The sequence below is a fragment of the Mastigoproctus giganteus genome, chromosome 1 (genome assembly GCF_048544385.1).
Source record: "Mastigoproctus giganteus isolate SK-2022 chromosome 1, ASM4854438v1, whole genome shotgun sequence".
Taxonomy (NCBI): domain Eukaryota; kingdom Metazoa; phylum Arthropoda; class Arachnida; order Uropygi; family Thelyphonidae; genus Mastigoproctus; species Mastigoproctus giganteus.
The window spans coordinates 101872075-101893748 of NC_143575.1; the positions used below are offsets into that span (position 1 = coordinate 101872075).

Sequence of the window (21674 nt, forward strand, 5' to 3'; positions counted from 1 at the left end):
TGATTACTGCCATCTTCAGCAGTCGAAAAGAGTAAATTTTTCAGAGCCATCACCACCTCTTCTTTCCCTATCTGTGCAATTTCAATAACAATGCTTGTTGTTTTTGATCTTCACAACTGTATTTTTTTAATATTTCACTACCGGGAAACATTTCTGAACAATGCGCCTGCAGCACAATTCAGAGGAAGATTATGATCTATGAAAACGATACAAACAGACATTTAAGCCAGTACAAAATCATCGTTATTATGAAATGCTACATGTATTTTTGCATTTCTTCTGTGCACTGCACGCTATTCATATCCTTATTTGTTTCCAAATGTCTGATTACATCATGTTACTAGCTGCTTGAAACGGAAAAATCACATCTACATAGAGCCACACAATGCGAACATGTTACTATTATGAGTATCAGATTTTAAAATGTATGTATTAATAAATTAATTGTCTTAAAATGTTAGAAAATTTATTCATTCCCACTTATTATTGATTTATTTCCCATCTTTTGCTACATTTTTGAATTTAGAGTATTTTCAATGTTGAAAAGGTAATATTTCTGTATAACGAAATTACTGTTTAACGATTTTTTTCAAGGGAACAATCGATTTCGTTATATAGATGTCCGACTGTATATATTTATTTATTTTTTTTTATTCTTCACAATCTATTAGTTAATTGTAATTTCAATCTATTTAACACGGTTGTGGTAAGCTTAGCTTCTAAGCACTACTCATACTGCCACCTACTTTGGTTTCTTATTTACACTTCGTTTTGTACTTTGCAGCTTGGCTTTGCTTTGTGAAAATGCTGAAGCTATCTTGGTTTAATTTTCACTGCATAAGTGCTAACGCTGTGCAAATCTTTTGCGTCGGTGGGCTGATCGTGTTTTTTTTTCAGTTGCTGTTAGCTGCATTGATTTGTGTGAAGTTCAAAATGCAGCGATTCCACGACTATTGTTGTCCTGTGGCCTGACGAGATAGAACTAAATGGCCATAGTGTTTTCAATTTAAAGTTGTTTATTAGTCTTGTTGCTATAATTGGTTTAGAGTATCAAAGTCGCAGTATTTCACATTATTTGGTTTCGGCGTTTATAGGGTACGCCGTCTAAATTTGTTCATTATTGGCTTGTAAATTATGCTCTATCGGCTTTCTATTTAAAGTATTCAAAAGTTTAGGTACATATTTCATCCACAACACCCTTTCTTTCAATTTAGTTTTCCTCCCTTGTATTTTCTTCAGTGTTTATTTAAGAACTAGTTTTCGACCTATTCGCTTCTCGCAAGGCTTATCCATTCTGCTGACCTATTTTACACAAACACTGCCCCTACCATTAATATCCAGACACCTGCATATCTACAAATAACTTTTATTTAAAGGAAAACTAATAATGAGTGCTGAAACCTTTGACAGCCTGTCAGAGCCGTGAAAAGGTACTTGGGAGCCTGGATGCAAAAGGATTAAGGGACCTCGTTTATTTATGTTGAGACTTTGATGGCTCTCTCGGTTGGGGCCCACTAGATCAGGGGGCCCTGGTACGGCATATCCAAAGCCCCCCCATTTACACGACCCTGCAGCCTGTAGTCCCCGTGGAATACACTCTGCCAGTTTGCAAATGTCCGATATTTTCCGCTAATCGTCCTTAAAAGTGACCGCAGGTTCAGCTCTGTTTCTTGCGCAGTCTCCCCTCACACGCACCCGACGATTCAGTTCATTTAAGAGGTTCACTAAAAGTCCAGCTTTCTGACGCCCATGTCCTAAAACCAGTCTGTCACAACGTCCTGCTAATATAGGGATGGACCTTCCCCAACGTGCTGCCACACAGTAGGTAAAGCATTATTATCCAGGACGTCTAGATAAAGTTTAGAATTCATGGTTTTATCTAAAACAACCAATCGTCTCCAGTCAAACTATGAAAAATAGCTATAGACCAGCGGTTCCCAACTTTTTGGACTCGCGAACCACTTTCAAAATAATATTTTTATTGCGAACCCCTGAGCCTATATTCTCTGAAATCGTATAAAAGTACTGAATTTTCATTATAAATATTTCCAGTAATACGTTTCTATAAGCGATGTTGCGTAATAAAAATTATTATTAAGTATTATTTATACTTTCTAAAGCAGTTATTGATTAGTCCAAACTAGATTTTGAAGAGGCTAAGAGTAGAAAACTTGCTTCTTGCTGTAATGGTAGCCGAGCATTCTGTTCTTTCCAAAGCTTGGCCGCAATTTTTGCCCATCCCTGTTCCCGCATCTATCAAAACCAGTTGGTTCTGTTGCCACATCAGCCAAAGATAAAGCTGACCTGTTAGCAACCTGTTTATTTTTCCAATTCATGTATTGATGATCTTGAAAAATCACCTCAAACCGTTCCCAGTACACTCCATTCAAATGAATCTTGTGGTTTTCCGTCAAAAGAATGTCAGAAGGATTTTGATGAATCTGATACTACGAAAACTCCAGGTCCTGATAGGATTTCTCCATTTGTTCTCAAAACCTGTGCCCGTGAACTTACTCCTGTTTTGTATCGTCTTGTTTCACTTTCTTATTCCAAAGATATTGTTCCTTCTGCTTGGAAATTTTCGCATATGCAGGCAGTTCCTAAAAAAGCGTGACAAATTCCTTCCATCCAATTATCGTCCCATTGCGATTACTTCTACTCTTTCCAAAGTAATGGAAAAATCAATAAACTGCCAACTCAAACTATCTGGAAATCTTTCATCTGGTCAACGATCCCCAGTATGGATTCCGTCAGTGTCGTTTCACTGGTGATATTCTGGCTTATGTACAGCTATGCAAGAACTTCAGTAAGAACTTCTAGAAGAGACAAAACGGAATGAAGACATAAGAGAGAAAATGGAAGTGAAAAAGAAAAGCGTTTAACGTGGTATGGACATGTGAAACGGATGCAAAAAAACAGATATTTAAAGGCTATCCTGGAATGGATACCTCCTGGAAGAAGGAGAAGAGGAAGACCTAGGATCACATCGATGGATGGATGGAGTACGGGAATGCATGACAGCCCGAGGTTTAACATGACCAACACACCTTGAACCGCACTTTACGTCGGGAAAAAATTCCTACCAAAAAATAACTTGTAGGCTGAGGAAACCCATTGTAAATGGAAACACTCCTCTTGAAAAAGATGTGCATCTATGGACAAATTCAATGGAAAAGTTTTTGGTGAAACTCAAGCCATTGCTGTTGACATTTTAAAGGCTTTTGATAGTGTTTGGCATTTCAAAGGCTTTTGATAGTGTTTGGCATTTCAAAGGCTTTTGATCGTGTTTGGCATTTCAAAGGCTTTTGATCGTGTTTGGCATTTCAAAGACTTTTGATCGTGTTTGGCATAAAAGTCTTCTGAATAAGCTTCCATCCTATGGTTTTCCAGCTGTTTCTTGTGATTGAGTATCCAGTTTTCTCTCTGGTGAGGATAGACGGCTCTTCGTCTTCTAACTTCTCCACTAATGCTGGTGTTCCCCAAAGTTCAGTTCTTTCCCCCACTCTTTTCCTCTTGTATATTAATGGCCTTTTTCCATTGACCGGGAATTCTATCCATGGTTTTGCTGGTGATAGCACATTACTTCCCACCTTCCAGTTTGAGAAACCCTGCCCTGCTCAAACAGCTTCAAATTCTCGAGTGTCCATTGTCAAATCGTTAAATGCTGATCTCCAGGCAATTTTCCAGTGGTTCAAATAAAAAAAAATTAAACTTAATTTCAATCCTTCTAAAGCTCAGACTCCTGTCTTATATCTCGCAAAAAGGATTATTCTGCTCCTATGCTGATATATTTATTTTGGGGATTACCCTGACTTCTAATCTCTCTGATTAAAGAGGCCTGTGCGCTCTGGATTCATTATTATCAAAACTAAAATTAATGTAACACAGAGCGAAAACGGATACAAAAATAGATTGTGACAAATTTAATAATAGGAAATATACATATATTAGATTAGATACATACAAAGAAAAAGCTTTGGTTGTTTTGTCAACCTTCCTCAGTTAAACTGACAGTTAAGAATGGAGCATGAGGGCGTGTACTGCCAATCTGGTACCTGAAGTGCGTGATTAATTGTTGGATGTTGAAGCCTGTGGCTGTGTTGCATGCGGACGTTGCCAGCGTTTCTCAACATCCACTGTTCCTGTTGACTGAGGTATTGGAGCATTTGATGTTCAACGACTCCAACCAGGCGCGTCGTCGATAGTGGCGGGACTTATCCACAATCACGACATGGCGGTGTGGGTCAATGTCGTGGTGGGTTGCCCAAACGTGTTCGGCAATAGCTGAGTGCTCCACAACTGCTAAGTGGATTGCTCTTTTGTGTTCGGAAAGGCGTTTTTTCGAGCCGTCTCCCAGTTTCCCCGATGTAGAAGCTAGTGTAGTCACGGCAAGAGATACGGTACACTATTCCGCTTTGTAGTAAGGTGGGGACCGGTGTTTTTACTTTAGAGATGAGAGATCGTAATTTTCTGTATGGGAGTTGTACGCATGTCATTTTAATCCCATCTGATTTTAAGACTTCACAAACCTGTTGTGATTGGTTGGAGTAGTAGGAGATAAAGGCGCTCGCGGCTGAGTCATTACCTTGGATGTTTCTGTTTGTCGAACACAAAAGAGCAATCCGCTTAGCGGATGTGGAGCACTCAGCTATTGCCGAACACGTTTGGGCAACCCACCACGACATTGACCCACACCGCCATGTCGTGATTGTGGATAAGTCCCGCCACTATCGACGACGCGCCTGGTTGGAGTCGTTGAACATCAAATGCTCCAATACCTCAGTCAACAGGAACAGTGGATGTCAAGTCTACCCTATCATCGACACAGCAATCCTGACTATTGACAAACGCTGGCAACGTCCGCATGCATCATAGCCACAGGCTTCAACATCCAACGATTAATCACGCACCTCACATACATGATTGGCAGTACACGCCCTCATGCTCCATTCTTAACTGTCAGTTTAACTGAGGAAGGTTGACAAAATAACCGAAAGCTTTTTGTTTGTATGTATCAAATCTAATATATGTATATTTCCTATTATTAAACTTGTCACAATCTATTTTTGTATCCGTTTTCGCTCTGTGTTACAGTAATTTTAGTTCTAATCTCTCTTGGCACAAGTACATTACAAATATAGCTTCCTCTGCATCTAAAAAAACTTGGTTTTCTGTTTCGCTTTCGGCGTTACTTTTCTTCCAAACAGCTGTTCACTCTGTACGAATCGCAAATCCGCCCTACCATGGAACATTGTTTCCACATCTGGAGCGGTGAACCCAAAACCTCTCTCACGATTCTAGATTCCATTCAGAAGAGGGCAGTTAGGTTAATTAATGACTCATCTCTAACAGAGTCTGTCCACTCTCTGTCTCATACACGTTTTGTTTCTGCCGCATGTCTTTTCTATGGATGGCTACTTCCATGGAAACTGTTCTTCTGAATTGGCTTCTATAATTCCCACTCTCTTTTAAAGCAGTCCGAACACGTAAGGCAACCAGCCAACATCCTTTTACTGTCCAACTTCAAACTCACAGAACTAACTTTTCTTCTTCCTCATTTATTCATTCAACTTCTGTTTTCTGGAACAACCTTCCTTCATACGTATTTCCTGAAAATTTACAATCTAGATAACTTCAAGTCTAATGTCAAGAGGTATCTTCTTTCAGTTTTTCAACCCATGCACAGTACTAAGTACTATAAGTTCTACAAAAAAACCTATACATAACAATTATTCTTGAGAAAGAAAGAAAAAAGTATGGAAAACATTTATTATTTAACACTTTCATCATTTCTACTACCCAGGTAATATGAATGCATACTTCAGAACGAGTGGCCGAGATATTGCACTGCTTTTAATAAGTAACTTCACCAGACTAATGTTACTTATTCTCGGAGGATACCACCACCCAGGTGGCACCGTTTCGAAATTTGTTGGCTTACTCATCGGTGGGTGGGCAGGTACTCTGTTGTTGCAATAGTGACAACCCGGTTATGAAGTATAACTCCACAATATGAGAGATGCTTGATGGTGTGCATGGATTAATCTTAAACTATTTCTTAACTAAACGTCCAAGAGTATAAAAAGGTTTTTTATGCATGGGTAAATGAACTTCCAGTATTTCTACTACCCAGGTAGTATTGCATGCATCTGATTATATCTCGCATTGCCATATGCATAAACAACCGTTTTCATACTCTTGGACGTTTAGTCAAAAATACTGTTGTTGTTGTTATTGTTATTTGGTTTTTAGGAGCATTAGCAACTAAGGCCATATTGCTGCGGGGTGGTCATTTCATGACCTTTCCGCATCCTCCGTATTTGGTGGTCACGGGTTCGAACCCCGGTCTAATCAAGAAGCGTGTGCTACGCACTGCTGCTCCTGCCCACCTGGTTACGGAGGCGTCAGTCTAGAAATAATTTTAGATATTTATTTATCATGATATACTGTAAGATAGTAAAGTAATTATAAGGAACTGTGGGATATGTGGTTTATTTCTTTGGCAATTCTTTACTTTTTATTTAATTTTAGTTTATTTTATTGTTTATTATTAGTTATATTTTGTAGTTTACAATAATATACCTATGTAAATCTAAGCAGACGCCATTACGGAATTTTTAGTACGAACCCCCTGGAACACTTTCGCGAACCCCCAGGGGTTCGCGAGCCACCGGTTGGGAACCGCTGCTCTAGACTATCAAGCTGCTTCCGAAAAACTTCATTGTCGGGACGATACAGTCCGGCAAGTAGCTTTCTCCGGGCATCTGGTATGCCCAGGAGAAAGACTCGTCGGCTATGTATCATGACTCGTCACTCTAAACAAGAACAAATGTCTTTCTGAAAGCCTGCGTAGGCTGCAGCAAAATCGACATGCGTTCAGAGCGAAAGATTCTTTGTAGGGCTTTCTTATCACGTTCTGTCATCTTCAGAGGTTTTCCTGGGTCGTTTCGTGATGAAAAGTTTCAGCAACAGTCCGATTCCATTTGCATATTACATCACCATCCGTCGACCTGAGATCTTCAGTGCCATTGAAATATTACGTACAAATTATGTGGCAACCTATTATCATATTGCTTATGTGGCACCCTAATATGATTCCGAACTGGAAGTCTGTTCACTCAGTTGATCGCGGCATCTGGCACTCACAATCACTATTCTCTCCTCGAAGGCGTACAGGCATATTTATAGTTGTGTAAGACGTAATTTCAAAGCAAAGGTCTCCGGTTATTAAGAAGCACAAAGGTTATGCCAATAGCAAAAAAAAAAAAAAAAAAAAAAAAAAATCAACTTAAGAGTTATAAAAAACAGTATGCTTCTTTGCAGACCTTCCTATGTCACTTACTGCGCAGCCGTGCGTTTGACTTTCATAACTACAATGGTGGTTTTAAGATAGGTCTTAAAATATTTTCAAAAAAAGCCAGTCCATCATCTGGACCTGTTCTTCCATACAGTGATAGCACCTAATGAAAGCAATTTTATTAATATGCAAAGTACTGCATATACAAATATGCAGTGCTTTGCATCTTTGTGTAATGAATACTGTCACTTTGAGAAACAATGTGCCTATGCGCGAAATATTACTTGCACTTTAATAACTACCTTCTGATTGAGAATTCTGTAACCTCTCAGTGACAAGTAGTAGTAGTAGTAGTAGTAGTAGTAGTGGCATGTGATGCAAGAAACCAAGTATATGAGCTTATGAAGCATCAGCCAAAAAAAAAAAAAAAAAAAAAAATCGCACCATTTCCTCCAAATGCGTTTCCAGTTCCTCCTTAAATTTATTTAACTTCAACAAAGACAGATGGAAGTTTGTTCCAGCAATTAACCACCCGCTGGCTAAAGGCAAATTTCCGCACATCTATTCTACGTCTGTCTTTTCTTAATTTGAATTTATACCCCCTTAGGTTCGTAATCTGAACAAGTGGAAGAATCCCATCAGAATTCAGCGTGCTCAACCCATTCAAGGCCTTATACACCTCAATCAGATCACCGCGCAGGTGCCTAGTCTCCAGCCACTGCAATTTGCAGAACTTAAACCTCTCTTGGTAAGAGGATCCCTTCATTCCCCTCACCAATCTTGTTGCACTTCTCTGTACACGCTCAAGCAAAGCTACATCCTTCCTAAAATGAGGCCTCCAGACCTGTACGCAGTACTCATGGCGTGGCCTGACCATTTCCTTCTACAGAGGGACAATCACCTCCTTTTCCCTGCTAGCAAAATTCCTATATATCATTGACAAAACCCCATGACCTGCCCTGGCAGCCTGTCTACATTGCTCAGAAAACTATATTTGACTGCACAATTACTCCCAGGTCTTTTTCATTTTCTACCACCTTAAGTGTAGTACCACACAGTTGGTACGTTTTTCTGGGGTTACTTCTACCCATATGCAGTACTTTGCATTTGTCAAGGTTAAACTTCAATTGCCACTTCTTAGCCCATCTGCCCAAATTATCTAGATCCTTCGCAGATAATTATTGTTTTACATAGATGCGTATAATTCTATGAAATAGTGTATTGAGAAATAACACTAAACTTAACATTTTGAAATTAAGAAAGAAAAATACTTTATTAAATATTAAATTTTGGGAATATTTGACTATACCTATTCCTTTCAAATTACTACTACGAGTAAATTATTTGTTGACATTGGCGACGTTTTTGAACCTACCTTGGGATTCTTATCTCTGGTTCGAAGATTATATACAACCAACTGGGTGGTGTTACACTCAGAGTAGTGGAGGATGAAAGAGACCTGGGGTAACTGCGCAGTCAGATATGAAGTTTTCTGATCAGAGTAAACAGGCTGCCAGAGTAGGTCAAGGGGTATTACCAATGATATACAGGAATTTTGCTAGCAGGGATAAGATGTTTATCCCCTTGTACAAGGCAATGGTCAGGCCACACCTTGAGTACTGTATACGGGTCTGGAAGATTCATTTTAGGAAGGATGTAGAGTTGCTAGAACGAGTACAGAGAAGGGCAACAAGACCTGTGAGGGGAGGGGAACAAAGGGGTGCTCTTAAGAAAGGGTGCGCTTAAGTTCTGAAAAATTGCAGCGTCTGGAGACTAGCCACCTGCGAGGCAATCTGATTGAGGTGTATAAGGCCTTGAATGGATTGAGCAGGCTCAATGCTGATGGAATTCTTCCTCTTGCTCAGATTACAAACTGAGGGGTCACAGATTCAAACTGAGGAAAGACTGTTGTAGAAGAGATGTGCGGAAATTTGCCTTTATCCAGTGGGTAATTGATTGCTGGAACAAACTTCTATATTTTGTTGTGGAAGTTGATAGCTTAAATAAATTCAAAACAGAACTAGACAAACATTTGGAATGAATAGGTTGTTTTTTAGAATGTCAGTGAAATGTGAAGGGTTTTTTTTTTTTTTTTTGGCTAATGCTGTATAAGCTTGCTTTCTTGCATCATATACCTCTACTAATGCTAATGCTAATGGTAAGAAATTAATTTCAATTAATTCGTACTTATATATTATTGTAAGTGGTGACCAAAGCCCTATTTCTTACGTAGCGCTAAGAAGGTGCCTTCACAATATGAGACCTGATCTCATCACGATTTGGGTCGGTATATCAAGGTAACTCCAACAGTCAGTGCATTCACCGGCCTTCGCTAATCACTTAATTTACATAATATTTAAATTTAATTACAAAATTTTCTTTAAAGATTTAATTAGTTTTCAAGGCAAATTAAATATGGTATTTTATTTGGAGTACTGTACGATATTTGGATGACTTAGCACTTTTAATTTAATTCTATTCTTACTTACTCCAGAATTATAACTTATTTACTATTTTAAAGAATATATATGCTGTCCCTATAGTCAGGAAAAAACATGGAAAAAAAAATAAAAAGCAAAGCCTTTGTCTGTGGCATAGTTTAAGAGGCACATTTAAGAGCCATCGGCAAGCGTTAAAAACGTTTTAATTTTCAGATATTAAAAAATATATTAAAACCTTAATATTTCTGTTCCAAAATCCTTAGCTTTCCAACGATATGCTATACTTTCACATTATCCGGTTTATTACGTGAGAAAATTTCCTTAATCACATGTTCATATTTTTCGCTATCCTGGAAAACTATTGCAATTTTCAGGGTTTGAAAGTTTTTCCTCTAGTATAGAGCTAAGATGAAGCTCCGTGCAAAAATTTCATTAAATTTGGTCCAGTACAAATAAATTATTGTTACCATCATACAAGTATGATTGCAACAATACAAGTTACAATAATTCGCTTCTGGTGGAAGCTGAAGATGACGTCAGTTCCGTAACGCTTTTCGCATGACGGTTTTTCGTTACAAAATTTTGGGAATAACGCCAGTAAAAACATTTTTAGCGTCAAAAATTGAAAATACAGACATTTTGCTCTCGCGGGTAGCAGAGTTAACATCACTTGAATTCAGATCCTGCCAATGATGCAATGAATTTTTATGGGTCTTTCTCATAACGTTGCTGAGTTAGTTGGCCACGGGCGAGTGTAGCACGGTATTTCTACAAGACTCTCGTATATATGCATATATGCTTATTGTCTTCACCATGTCCGTCTGTCTGTCCGCAAGTAACAACTCAACTCTCAGTGGGCAGATTTCCATGAAATTTTACATTTTTAAAAATATTTGAGCCTTTCCAAATTTAATTTCATTAAAATCCAAAAAACATAAATCCGATAATCCTTATTATCTTTCTCCATACAATTTGTATGGAAAAGAGAAATTCATAGATTAAATGTAGTTGTAATGCAGTATCGTTCATTTTAGAAAGTCTGTGCATGCTTCGCTTGTCTGTGCATGCTTCGCTTAAGCACTACTTGTAAGCGCTCACCGTAGCACAGTTGATATAATCACCGTCCTCCCGTAGGTTAGTAAGATCCTGTGACCACCAGGGGAAGGACCTTGGACTTTTAGAACATTTCTTCATTAATGCTTGTGAGGCTTTCAGGAGCAATGATTGAACAAAATCTGTTTTCTGGGTTCTGTTCATGGAGTGATATCTATTGAGGGCAGGTGGCTTCCCGGATAACCTCATCAAAAATGTCCCATTTAGCTGACCTTGTAGAGAACCTGGAAATATCATGCATGTAGATTTTTCGAGGAGTAACTTGATCAATAATACAGTATGTGATAAGGCTGTGTCACTGGTAGTCGCATATTCGTGCACCTGCCATTGTTGGAGACAATTGTTAAGGGAGGGCGTTACAAGAGTAACGTCCAAGTTGGATTCCCCAGTTCCTGAGGAGTAGGTGGTAGGATGACCCGGTAGATTAGCGATCTCCAATCTGCGGGCAGCAATAAATTTATCAAGTGGATCTCCCTGACAAAATCGAACCCAACAACTAGAGAACATCAGAATCAAAGTGTGCAGGTACAACGTAATGTCTGCGCGTGTAACACAGTTATTATACTCACCGTCCTCCCCATAACGGAAAAGGCCTAGGTTCAAATCCTGTCAATGAAATAAGGAACTTTTATGGGCTTTTTTCATTCTACGAGTTAGTCGGGTTGAGTTAGACCAACGATATGACTGAGTTAGTCGGTCTAACTCAACCCGACTAACTCAGCCACTTGGTATCTATACCAAGGTTTTTTCCCCACCCACGGAAACTCGAGTTTTTCACCTGCAAAGCAGGCAAATCGACTAGAGAACACACGCAGTTTATGGACATAATACACATTGGTGGATGAGGTTGTTCTCGTGTAACCGTAATATGAAAGTTTTTGTACGCTATAGACTATATAACTGCTGTTGTAGTGATGAGCACTCATAAAGAAGTAATTAATTTTCTCCCACTGACATCGCTTTTTTTTTCTGACTTCCAGCCAGAAATGAGTTTTTTCCTAGGTCTGCAACTCCAAGTGCAACAAACAGCTAGTAATCTCAGACGAACAGTTGCAGTAGAGCACACAGTATTACAACTTTCTATCCATTGGCAAAATAACTGAGAGAACATTTTATTCTGGGGAAATCCTTCGAAGCCCCTTATCGTTACGAGTTTAGATACAACGAGACTGCTAGTGCGAGACAAATGTGTAATGAATTTTGTGTGTCTACATCTTTTACCTTATAAAATAAACCTTACAAAAATTAACTGTCTTCGCTACTAGAACAACACAACACGTTGCATTACACATTAAAACAATAACAATATTGCCCTCAAACTTGATTAGTCTCTCCTATTGTACCAGCTGATGTCGAGGGTTCACAGAGAGAGAGAGAGAGAGAGAGAGAGAGAGAGAGAGAGAGAGAGAGAGAGAGATCGCCATCTTTTCCTGTCACGAGCAACCGCTTTCTCCAGGTCACTCCCCTCTCGGCCAGGCTATTATGGATTTATTTTCCCATTTCAACCGTGGCTTCCCCCTTGGTCGCACTCCAGAGGGTTTGACTTCCCAGGCCAAACGTGGAAACTGGTTGTCGTTCATTATGACATGGCCACACCATCGAAGTTGGGCTTCTTGGATCTGCGTGAATTACGTTAAACATAGCCCGTACAGTCTGATTGTGAACCTTGTTTCGTCTTGTCTTCTGCTCCACTGTACAAAGATATCTCATCTCGGCAGCTTGTAGTCGGCTCCGATGCTTGGAGGAGAGGGTCCATGACTCACAGCTGTATGTCAAGGTTGTACATAGGTGAATTTGTACACAGCTAACTTTTTCCTCTTGCTCACCTCCTCCTTCTTGCTGATAAGTCTTCGGTTTCTGGCATAGTACAGGCGTCCTGAGGCTGTAATCCTTGCATTTAGCTCTTCATCTATTCGGCCATCCTCGCTGATAACAGATCCCAAATACTTGAAGTGCCGAACCTGCTAAAGGTTTTTCCCATCTAAGGTGATCAGATGGCTTACAGGTTTGCGGGCATTTACCATAGACTTGGTCTTTCCCGAGCTAATGTCCATTTCTCTTTTCACCATAGCTTTCTGGCACACATTCAGGTTAAAAGCAATATCAATACTGCTCTCAAGAAATAAACAATAACAGTACTGCATTCTGTACTGATTCACGGTATATACTGAAATCGCTTGAAATATTCGTGAAGTTGACAAGCCATTCTTCAGAAATTACAATTCTATAAACAAAATAAGCGGGAAAAAATTTGTTTTGCAGTAACTTTGACGTCTGCAACACTTAGTTACCCTTTAATCACAGGCATTTCCTCTCCAAGAACTACGTAAATAAACAAATAAACTTTAACTGTTTTATCTGCACTGCGAATTAATGTAACGGTTTTTCAGTGGATAGTGATCGCCAGAAAGCGCTTTATTATTATTTTTCCCCTTCTCAGAAACCATTCCTTCTATACCAAACTGCTTCATAACGTAGAACATGAATATGTTTAAATGCTAGTAGTCTGCAACTGAAAAGGAAAATTGTAATCATGCAATTTTTGAAAGCGTCACGGAAGATTTATGATCGACCTTTTTATTTCTCTAAATGGGAGAAAGAGGTCGCCACTACTACCGCTATGGGTCAAAACGGAAGCTTGAGGCCACCATCAATAAAACGGTGACACTAATTATTTGACGTATGCTCCCCTCACCTTCTCCTTGAGATTTCATCAAACCATCCTACATCACAGTACCACCATCGTCACAGCAAAGGTCACGTAGGTCATAGGGGACAGGACTAGAGACAAAAAAAAAGAGGACGCACAGCCTTTTTTGCCTATACATCTGAAGAAAAAAACAGCAACAACAAAGAAAGGAAATGTGAGCATTAGGACTTGGCTGTGTCATACTCTTTACGGTTTTACAGAGAGAGAGAGAGAAAGAGATTACACCAGGTTTCACATTAATTACTGTTTAACACTGGTTTTGTTGTCGTTGTGATTTTGTACTAGTTATTGGCACCTGTTTCTTTAACAAAACAGGTGCAAATAACCGGTACTAATAGAAATACGCCGCCTCCCATTATTTTAATATTGTATTCATTTTTAGGACCTTGAAATTAACAATGATTTTAAGATGCACATTTTATTTTATGGGAGTATTAGAACGAAACCCATCTGGCGGTTAGGATGGATGAAAGTGTAGACATGGACAGGGTTAATAACAATACTCGTCATCAATCAGCGTAACGGTAGAGAGAAAGGCAAAATTAGGAATTCTGATATGATTTTTGAATCAACTCCATTCTCAATCGATGGGTTGGTTCAATTTTGGGCCTTCCCTGGAACGCATCGGTTAGTTCGCGATACAAGGAAGTGAGACTCCTCAGCATCTACCAACTGCTACAGAAAGCCGAGGTGGTTTTTGTTTACAATACACTGAAGACACCAGAGTTTCCCCCTCTCTGCAGGTCCTTTTTCATAACCACAGAAGAAGAAGAAATATCATACAATCTAAGAAATGAAGCCAACTTGAAGATTTTGCTTTTCAGAAAAGCCATAGGTCAGAAAAGTATAAAAAGAGAGGTACTAAAACCTGGAACACACTTCCTGCAAAACTCAAAAATGTCACTTCACTAAATCAATTCAAGAAACTACTAATTGAACACATCACCAGGGATGTCTGATTCAAATTACCTTCCACTAAACTCCCGGATTTTAAAAATACCAACATGGAAATAATGTACAGATGTTAAAGGAAGCAGATGGCAAATAGTTTGTAAATTTCTGAGCAGACAACTCATCATTTTTCTTGTCTCTCATCATTTAATCGTAAAAATGTTCATAATGATATTATAACTAGTGATGCTTTTTGAAGTATTCTGTAAAGAAATGTACAAAAAACTCCAATTTATTTCTGTCTTTTCTGTTAAACAATACCCGTACAATTCCAGAACTGTATATTTTTCAATTGTATATTTGTATATTCATCGTTTTTAAGGGAACACCCCCTAAAAACCCTTTAACTTATGTATTCCCCCTCCCTTTTTGCTGTTATCTCCCAAAAAAGTGTAACATAAAATAGGGATAAATAAATTATTATTATTATTTACATAATTTATAACGATCAGTACAGTATAATAAACAACATATTTGGAACAGTGACATGTACTGTAGTATTGCAAATCACTGTTCAAGGAAAAAGATAGGATTTGATTCATTAAAGTTTAGAAAGGCTTTCGCTATGATGTGCTTATCCTTGGCACGTGCCTTATCTAAAATAACATCTTAATTATTCAGGTGATTAATTAATACAAATTTCGTTATATTCCACATTGTAAGTCATCAATTTCGGTTAACAAAGCAGCTCTGTGTAATATTCCCCGTAAAAACGTAATTTCAGCCAAGAGCGTGGGATGGACGGTATTTTGTCTCGGTTGTTAAAGATGGGTTTTTAGATCTAAGAGGTAACTCATTTTTCGGGTAAAATATCTAGTGTAAGAACTATTAAAAATTAGCTTACAAATAGCAAGTTGTCTTAAGTAGGTTTGTTCCCAGTGTTTATGCAATGTTACGGTGTTTGCAATTTTTCACCACCTTTAAAGCTATAACCATTTTAAATCAGTGGTAATTACGAAAACACTGAACCTCTTCTCACTGCATTTAATAGGTATAAGCATTACACGATCTAGTGTAGAGTTAAAGTCTGTCTGTAAGAGACAAAACGTTACGAACATATTTCAATAAGACAATTATGACACCATGGAAACAAATGGATCAATTAATGTATCAATTAATTAATGCATGGCAGTATCCAAATAAACGGCAGGTTATTTTTGATATGAAACATCCTTGGGGGCACCCAGTAAATCTTATCGGTCACGAAAAATGCTACGCGGAAGTGACGTCATCTGTAGCTTCAGCCAGGGGCGATCAAATGGGTAATTAAGTCTATTGGCTTAGTATTTATTATTGATGTGAAACAATAATAAATACCAAGTTCGTGTGCACATCGAAAATGCACGCGGATTTCGCCAAGGATGTTTCACATAAAACCATCTAATGCGCGTGCTCGGCACACGTGCCATTTTTTTTTTTTTTTTTTTTTAAATCTATTACCACCTTACATGAACGAAACACATCACCCACCAGCAAACGCTTTCTGTAGGGAAATCCTTTTTTAATTATGAAGGCCTGCAGGCAAGTGGAGATGCCACCTCTATTCACATTGCCATTGTTATGGTTTACTGCCGACAACCCCATTGTTCCATTATTTTACGACCTTCCTGCGGAGAGAAAGGAAATCATGTACTCAGTGTACGTACTAGTATCCTGTATACAGTAATTATAAATATGACATTTCTTTGCTAACCTTGACAATCAATCTCTTCAAAATGCAGACCCCCATCTTATGTTTCTTAGGGAAATCCCATTACGTGCCGGAATCCGGCTTTGTAATTTATCTTGACTTTAGCTGCGGATCAGAGAAACAAGGAAACATCCCCTTGAAATTTAGGACCATCTCATGCTCTGCCTAACGGTAGATAGATCTCTTTAATTAATGAACTGTTCGCAAAATATGAAGACTACATTTAGCTCATAATGAGCAAAGCTTTCCTACCTTACGTACAGCAGACTTTATACCTGTCAAAATATAAGGAATTTAAAAATACTTATATTGCAGATCTTTAATACTCTTATTTTGAGAGAATAGGACAGAAAAGAAAACAGTTTGTTACATTAGTTCTGCTTTTAACGTCCCCCATTTTGTGTTAGTTAACTTGCCTGTTTGATATGCATCTGTATGTAATTCTTACTCGTACCTAACAGGCTGTCGTCCAAATAATATTGCACGCACAACCTTGAAACGCCTTAAACACACCTCTAGTTGCTGAACCTATGAGGGAAAGGCGGTGCAAACTGAAGAAAAGATTAACATACTGCATTCCATAAATGATTATTCGGAGAGTTATTAATTTTTAATACTGGTAATGGAAAAACCCAAAGCAGTGGATTTCCTGAATCATGTATATATATATCTTTCTTTTTGCTGGGCATGGAAAAGTCAAGAAGTTGTTACTATGTGCAGAGTTACAGGAAGAAATAACTAGAAAGAAAATGAGAAAGAGTGGGTTGAATAATAGACAGGGTGTTCCCGAATGGTTGTCTTTTGAGTTTGCAATGCCAAGTTAACAGTGGTGTGTGTGTTTTGGACAGAGAAGGAGGAACATGTATCGTTTTCGTTTGCAAACTTTATTTTTTGTATTTTTTATGTGTTATTTTTGCAAAAAATTATTTGAGTACCTACCGTATTCGATACAGTGCATACCAAAGTCGATTGATTTAAATGATTGAAACCTTCTATGTTATAAGAAACTCACCTCAAAATTTCTGAGAAATCGTATATAAGTTTCGTATATAACGGGGAAGATGCACTCTCCCACCAACATTCTCTCTACTAACCCTAAATGATTTTGCAGAACACGCATCCCTGTGGAGCTTTTTAGGAGGTGTCAACAATCTCGGACCCCATCATTACGGTACCAACAGATCCACGGCTATTGTTTACTTCATTTGCTGTAAAATTTATAGTCTCACGCATGGGTGACGGCAGGATATTTTTTGCAAGGTGGTGAATGTGAGAAGAAATTTTTTGTTCTCCAAATTTTCGAATACATGCAATATCTTATGCTTCAATGAATTAATGAAAATATTAAAAAAATTGTGTATTACTTCGAAATCCAAACTTGCACCATGCTGCCGGCGCCATGGTCACACGTCTGTCTTCATGGAGTAGTTATTCCACTTTAGTCATAATGGTAGGGTCTGTAGCTTAGATGAGTACTTCTTTTGGGTCATCGTGTACACTGCTTCGCCCACATCCGGATTGTCTTTTCCAATTTTTCACAGTCTCATATGATAGGCAATCTTCCCCATATTTCATATCTACATGGTTTTGCTTCTTTGCCTTGTAAATGGAGAAATTTTATAATTAAACGGACCTCAACCTTCTCCAGAATACCATCTCTTGCTATATTCATGGATCTAGTTCAGTAACCAATGGATCAAAGATTAACTTACGATTATTAATAGTATACACTGGCCCACCATTAATATCCAGACACTTGCATATCTATAAATAATCTGTATTTACAAGAAAACAAATAAGATGTGCTGACACCCTTATCCTTTATGACAGCCTCCAGTGTTTGTTTTTGTTTTCTTGTAAATGCACTACGATATTTGGCGTCATACGGCCTTCAAAGCAGCAATCTGTTCAGCTCTGTTTCTTGGGCACTTACTCCTCACACGCACCCGACGATCCAATTCATCCCACAGGTTCTCTGTAGAGTTGAGATTAGGACTCCGGGCTGATCCGTCCAACTTTTCAATGCTCACGTCCTCAAAAGTGGGCAGTATGACATGAAGCGTTGTTCTGCTTATATAGGTTTGTACGTTCTTCAGCATGCTGCCACAACGTACATAACACATTGTCCAGGACACCTAAATAGATCTCAGCACTCATGGTTTTGTCCAAAACAACCAATGGTCCCAGGCCAAACCCATAAAAATACAACCGCGGACAATCACAGTAAAATTCATCGTCCGGATGATACATCCCTGCAAGTGGCTGCCTATAGGAATTCGCCACAACCAGGGGTGTATCATCCGGACAATAGACTATGTACAACGACTCGTCACTCCAACACACGTCTTACCATTGGTGTATGGTCGAAGAATACACACCAAAATAGACGGCGTCTGGCATTATTCGGGGTGATTAGAGGGTTGCACGACCATGGCAACTGCGATAACGTCGGCATGCGTTCCGATTCCTTGCAGAGCTCTTCTCTCATGGTCCTTCAGCTTCGTAGGTCTTCTGGGCCATTTCGTGATGGTTTCATCACACCAGTTCACTTCCATTTGCAGATAACATTAGCAACCGTCGACCTACGGATGCCTTCTGTGGTTGAAATGTCACGTGCAGATCGACTGCTTAAGTGGTACCTTTTTATCATTCCATGTAAGTCTTAACTCTGTCGATCGTGGCATCTTGCATTCACAATCGTACTACTGTCTCCTAGAAGGCATACGAGCATGTTTATAGTTCGTGTTTGGCATGTTGTGCTTGGGTAAGACGTGACCAACTGTCAACGGAGGGCATATCCGGATATTAATGGGCGGCAGTGTATATATACATAATAGCAAATCCCTAACTAAAATATTTGTAGGCCAATACATATTGATCGCCGATAGTACTGTATTCAGAGCTGAATACAGACGATACGAGCGGTATCCAGGCAGAGAGTAACTGATAAGAGAGCGGATTATTTGTTTCTTCTCATAAACATAAGCAGTTGGCCATTAGTTTCCCGTGACAGGATGGTCAGTGTACATGTACGTCATATCGCTTGTTCGAATCTGCACGATACCAAAAGCGCACTGTCTAGCTGCTATAAACCACAATTGGATAGTTCTAAAATTTTCTTGCCTTATAGCTTACATCTGCAGCATGAAACATAAATAAGAACTTTATTGTAAACATACGATATTATTTATTCGAGATGTTATAAGCATGAAGCCACCAAGTGGAATGGTGCAAAGAAGAGTAACGAGATTGGCGAGAGGAATAAAAGGGTATGAATTAAGGCTTTTAATGGATCAATACTGATGGAATCCGTCCTCTTGGTAAGATTACACACACACACACATGACGGGGCATAAATTCAAACTGAAGAAGGATGGTTGTAAGGTAGCAATGAGAAAATTTGCCTTCAGCCAGCGGGTGGTCGATTGTTGGAATAAACTTCCATCTGGTGTAGTAGAGACGGTTAGTTTTAATAAATTCAAGGACGAACTAAACAAACTGTTAGAAGAGAAGAACAAGTGATATGGTAAGTGTCGGCTTCTTCTTTTTTTTTTTTTTTTTGGCTGATACAGTATAATTAGAGAGCTGATATTTGCTTTCTTGCATCATTTGCCACTATTAATACTAATACTAACGCAAGTCGCTACATAAATCTAGCCTGTGTCTCAATGACACATACGGTGGACGCAATATATCGATCTATAATAGTAGAAAATAATAAGTAGTGTACTCAATCCTGTAGCAGATGGATGTACTTGGGTTTATCAAATATTTCCAGGAAACAGTTCAGTTCGATGTACACTTTAATGGAACTGTCGATCTTAAGCTATTGCGTTGCACATGTTTGTTTACACACGTGCAACGGGCCATCGGTTTTTGTGCACCGAACACGAACACGGGAATTCTATGGAAAAGAGTCCAATCTATAAGTTGATAATGAATAGCATCAATAACGAATAATACAATAATAGTGAATTTAGGATAACACCTAAACAAATCTCGCTTTCGCCAGCCCAGAGCTATCATCTTATTCCAAATGACCACCTCTAGGCAATTTTAGCAAACAACTGAAAGCGAAATCGCAATCTTCAACTTTTGTGAATTAACTGACTACGATTGAATGGAGCAAAATTCCGGTATCTTGATACAGAAAGCCCGTCAAGAAACTATCTCGCAGGGTGGCTGCAGTAATTCAATAACAGATAAATATATAATATGACAATATAATAGTGACGATGACAATAACATATAATATGACAATATAATAGTGACGATGACAATAACATATAATATGACAATGGCAATAATATAAAAAAATAGATGTTTTTAATATAAACGGCGGAAGTCCATGGCGGTGAGAAAAAAAAAAAAAAAAAAAACACAGATGACGCATAAGTGCAATTGTGCTTTTATCAAATCGTAATTTGTTAATCTCGAGGAATTAATATAAGATAGAAGACAACCTACGTATTGCCAATGCAGTTTTAAAAAAATCATATTAGGGCCATCGGAGTATTACCTCATCTACCCGTGAGTGTTATGTCTGTATACTGCCTAGATTCTCTGATCGATTTGCCTGCTTTGCTGGACGAAAAATTCGAGTTTCCAAATGGGAAAACTTCGCTGTCCTCGCCTGAGTAACTCAACCACGGAGTGAAGAAAAGCCCATAAAAGTTCCTCGCGTCATTCACGAAGTAGAATCAGGACATTTTCCATCCTGACTGAGTACTCTGGATGCAAGAGTACTCTTGCCACCTACTTTCCTGGGATTTCAGTGGATAGGACCAGATTTGGGAATGAGATGATTGCTGTTTCTTGAGCAACGGTTGTAATTTTAACAGAGCGAATAGAGGAAACCCTGGAGCCCGCCAAAAAATAATAAAATACTTTGTAATTTTAACAGAGTGTAGGGTTGTTCGCTGATAACTTGTTCTAGGGCCAAATAGGTCGGGCAATAATTTAGACCTGTGGGGCATATATATATACTGTATATATATATATAAACATATATATATACTGTATATATATATATATATATATATATATGTTGAAAAAACCATTGTGTAAGAGAAAAGTAAGAAAAGTAATAATAATATATACACACATATATACACATACATGCACACATATACACATATAAAAAAACCCGTTGTGTAAGAGAAACGTAAGGGAGGAAGGCAGAAGACTGGAGGGTAGGAAACAGAAGGAAGGGGGCCGACAGGGAAGATGGCCCCTGCTGACAGTGTGGCATGCCCAGTGCCTCACCAGAGGGAAGAGTGCGGTGGCAGGTGGACGAAACCCCCCCACACACACAAAAAAAAAAAAAAAAGCATTGTGTAAGAGAAAAATAAAGGGGAGGGCGGGTAAAAGGCCGGATGGTAGGAAACGAGAGAAAGAGGGTTTGGAGACTATTTTCGTGGCATGCCCTGGATCCTCTGATCACCATTAGTCACTAACTCGATGTGAACGGCT

At 38.7% G+C, this 21674-nt stretch overlaps 1 protein-coding gene across 2 annotated transcripts in view; it reads left to right on the plus strand.

Annotated features, from left to right (window-relative positions):
• Positions 1–21674, plus strand: part of LOC150091062 (dual oxidase maturation factor 2-like) — a 228812-nt gene that overhangs the window by 33575 nt on the left and 173563 nt on the right. The window lies entirely within an intron of this gene.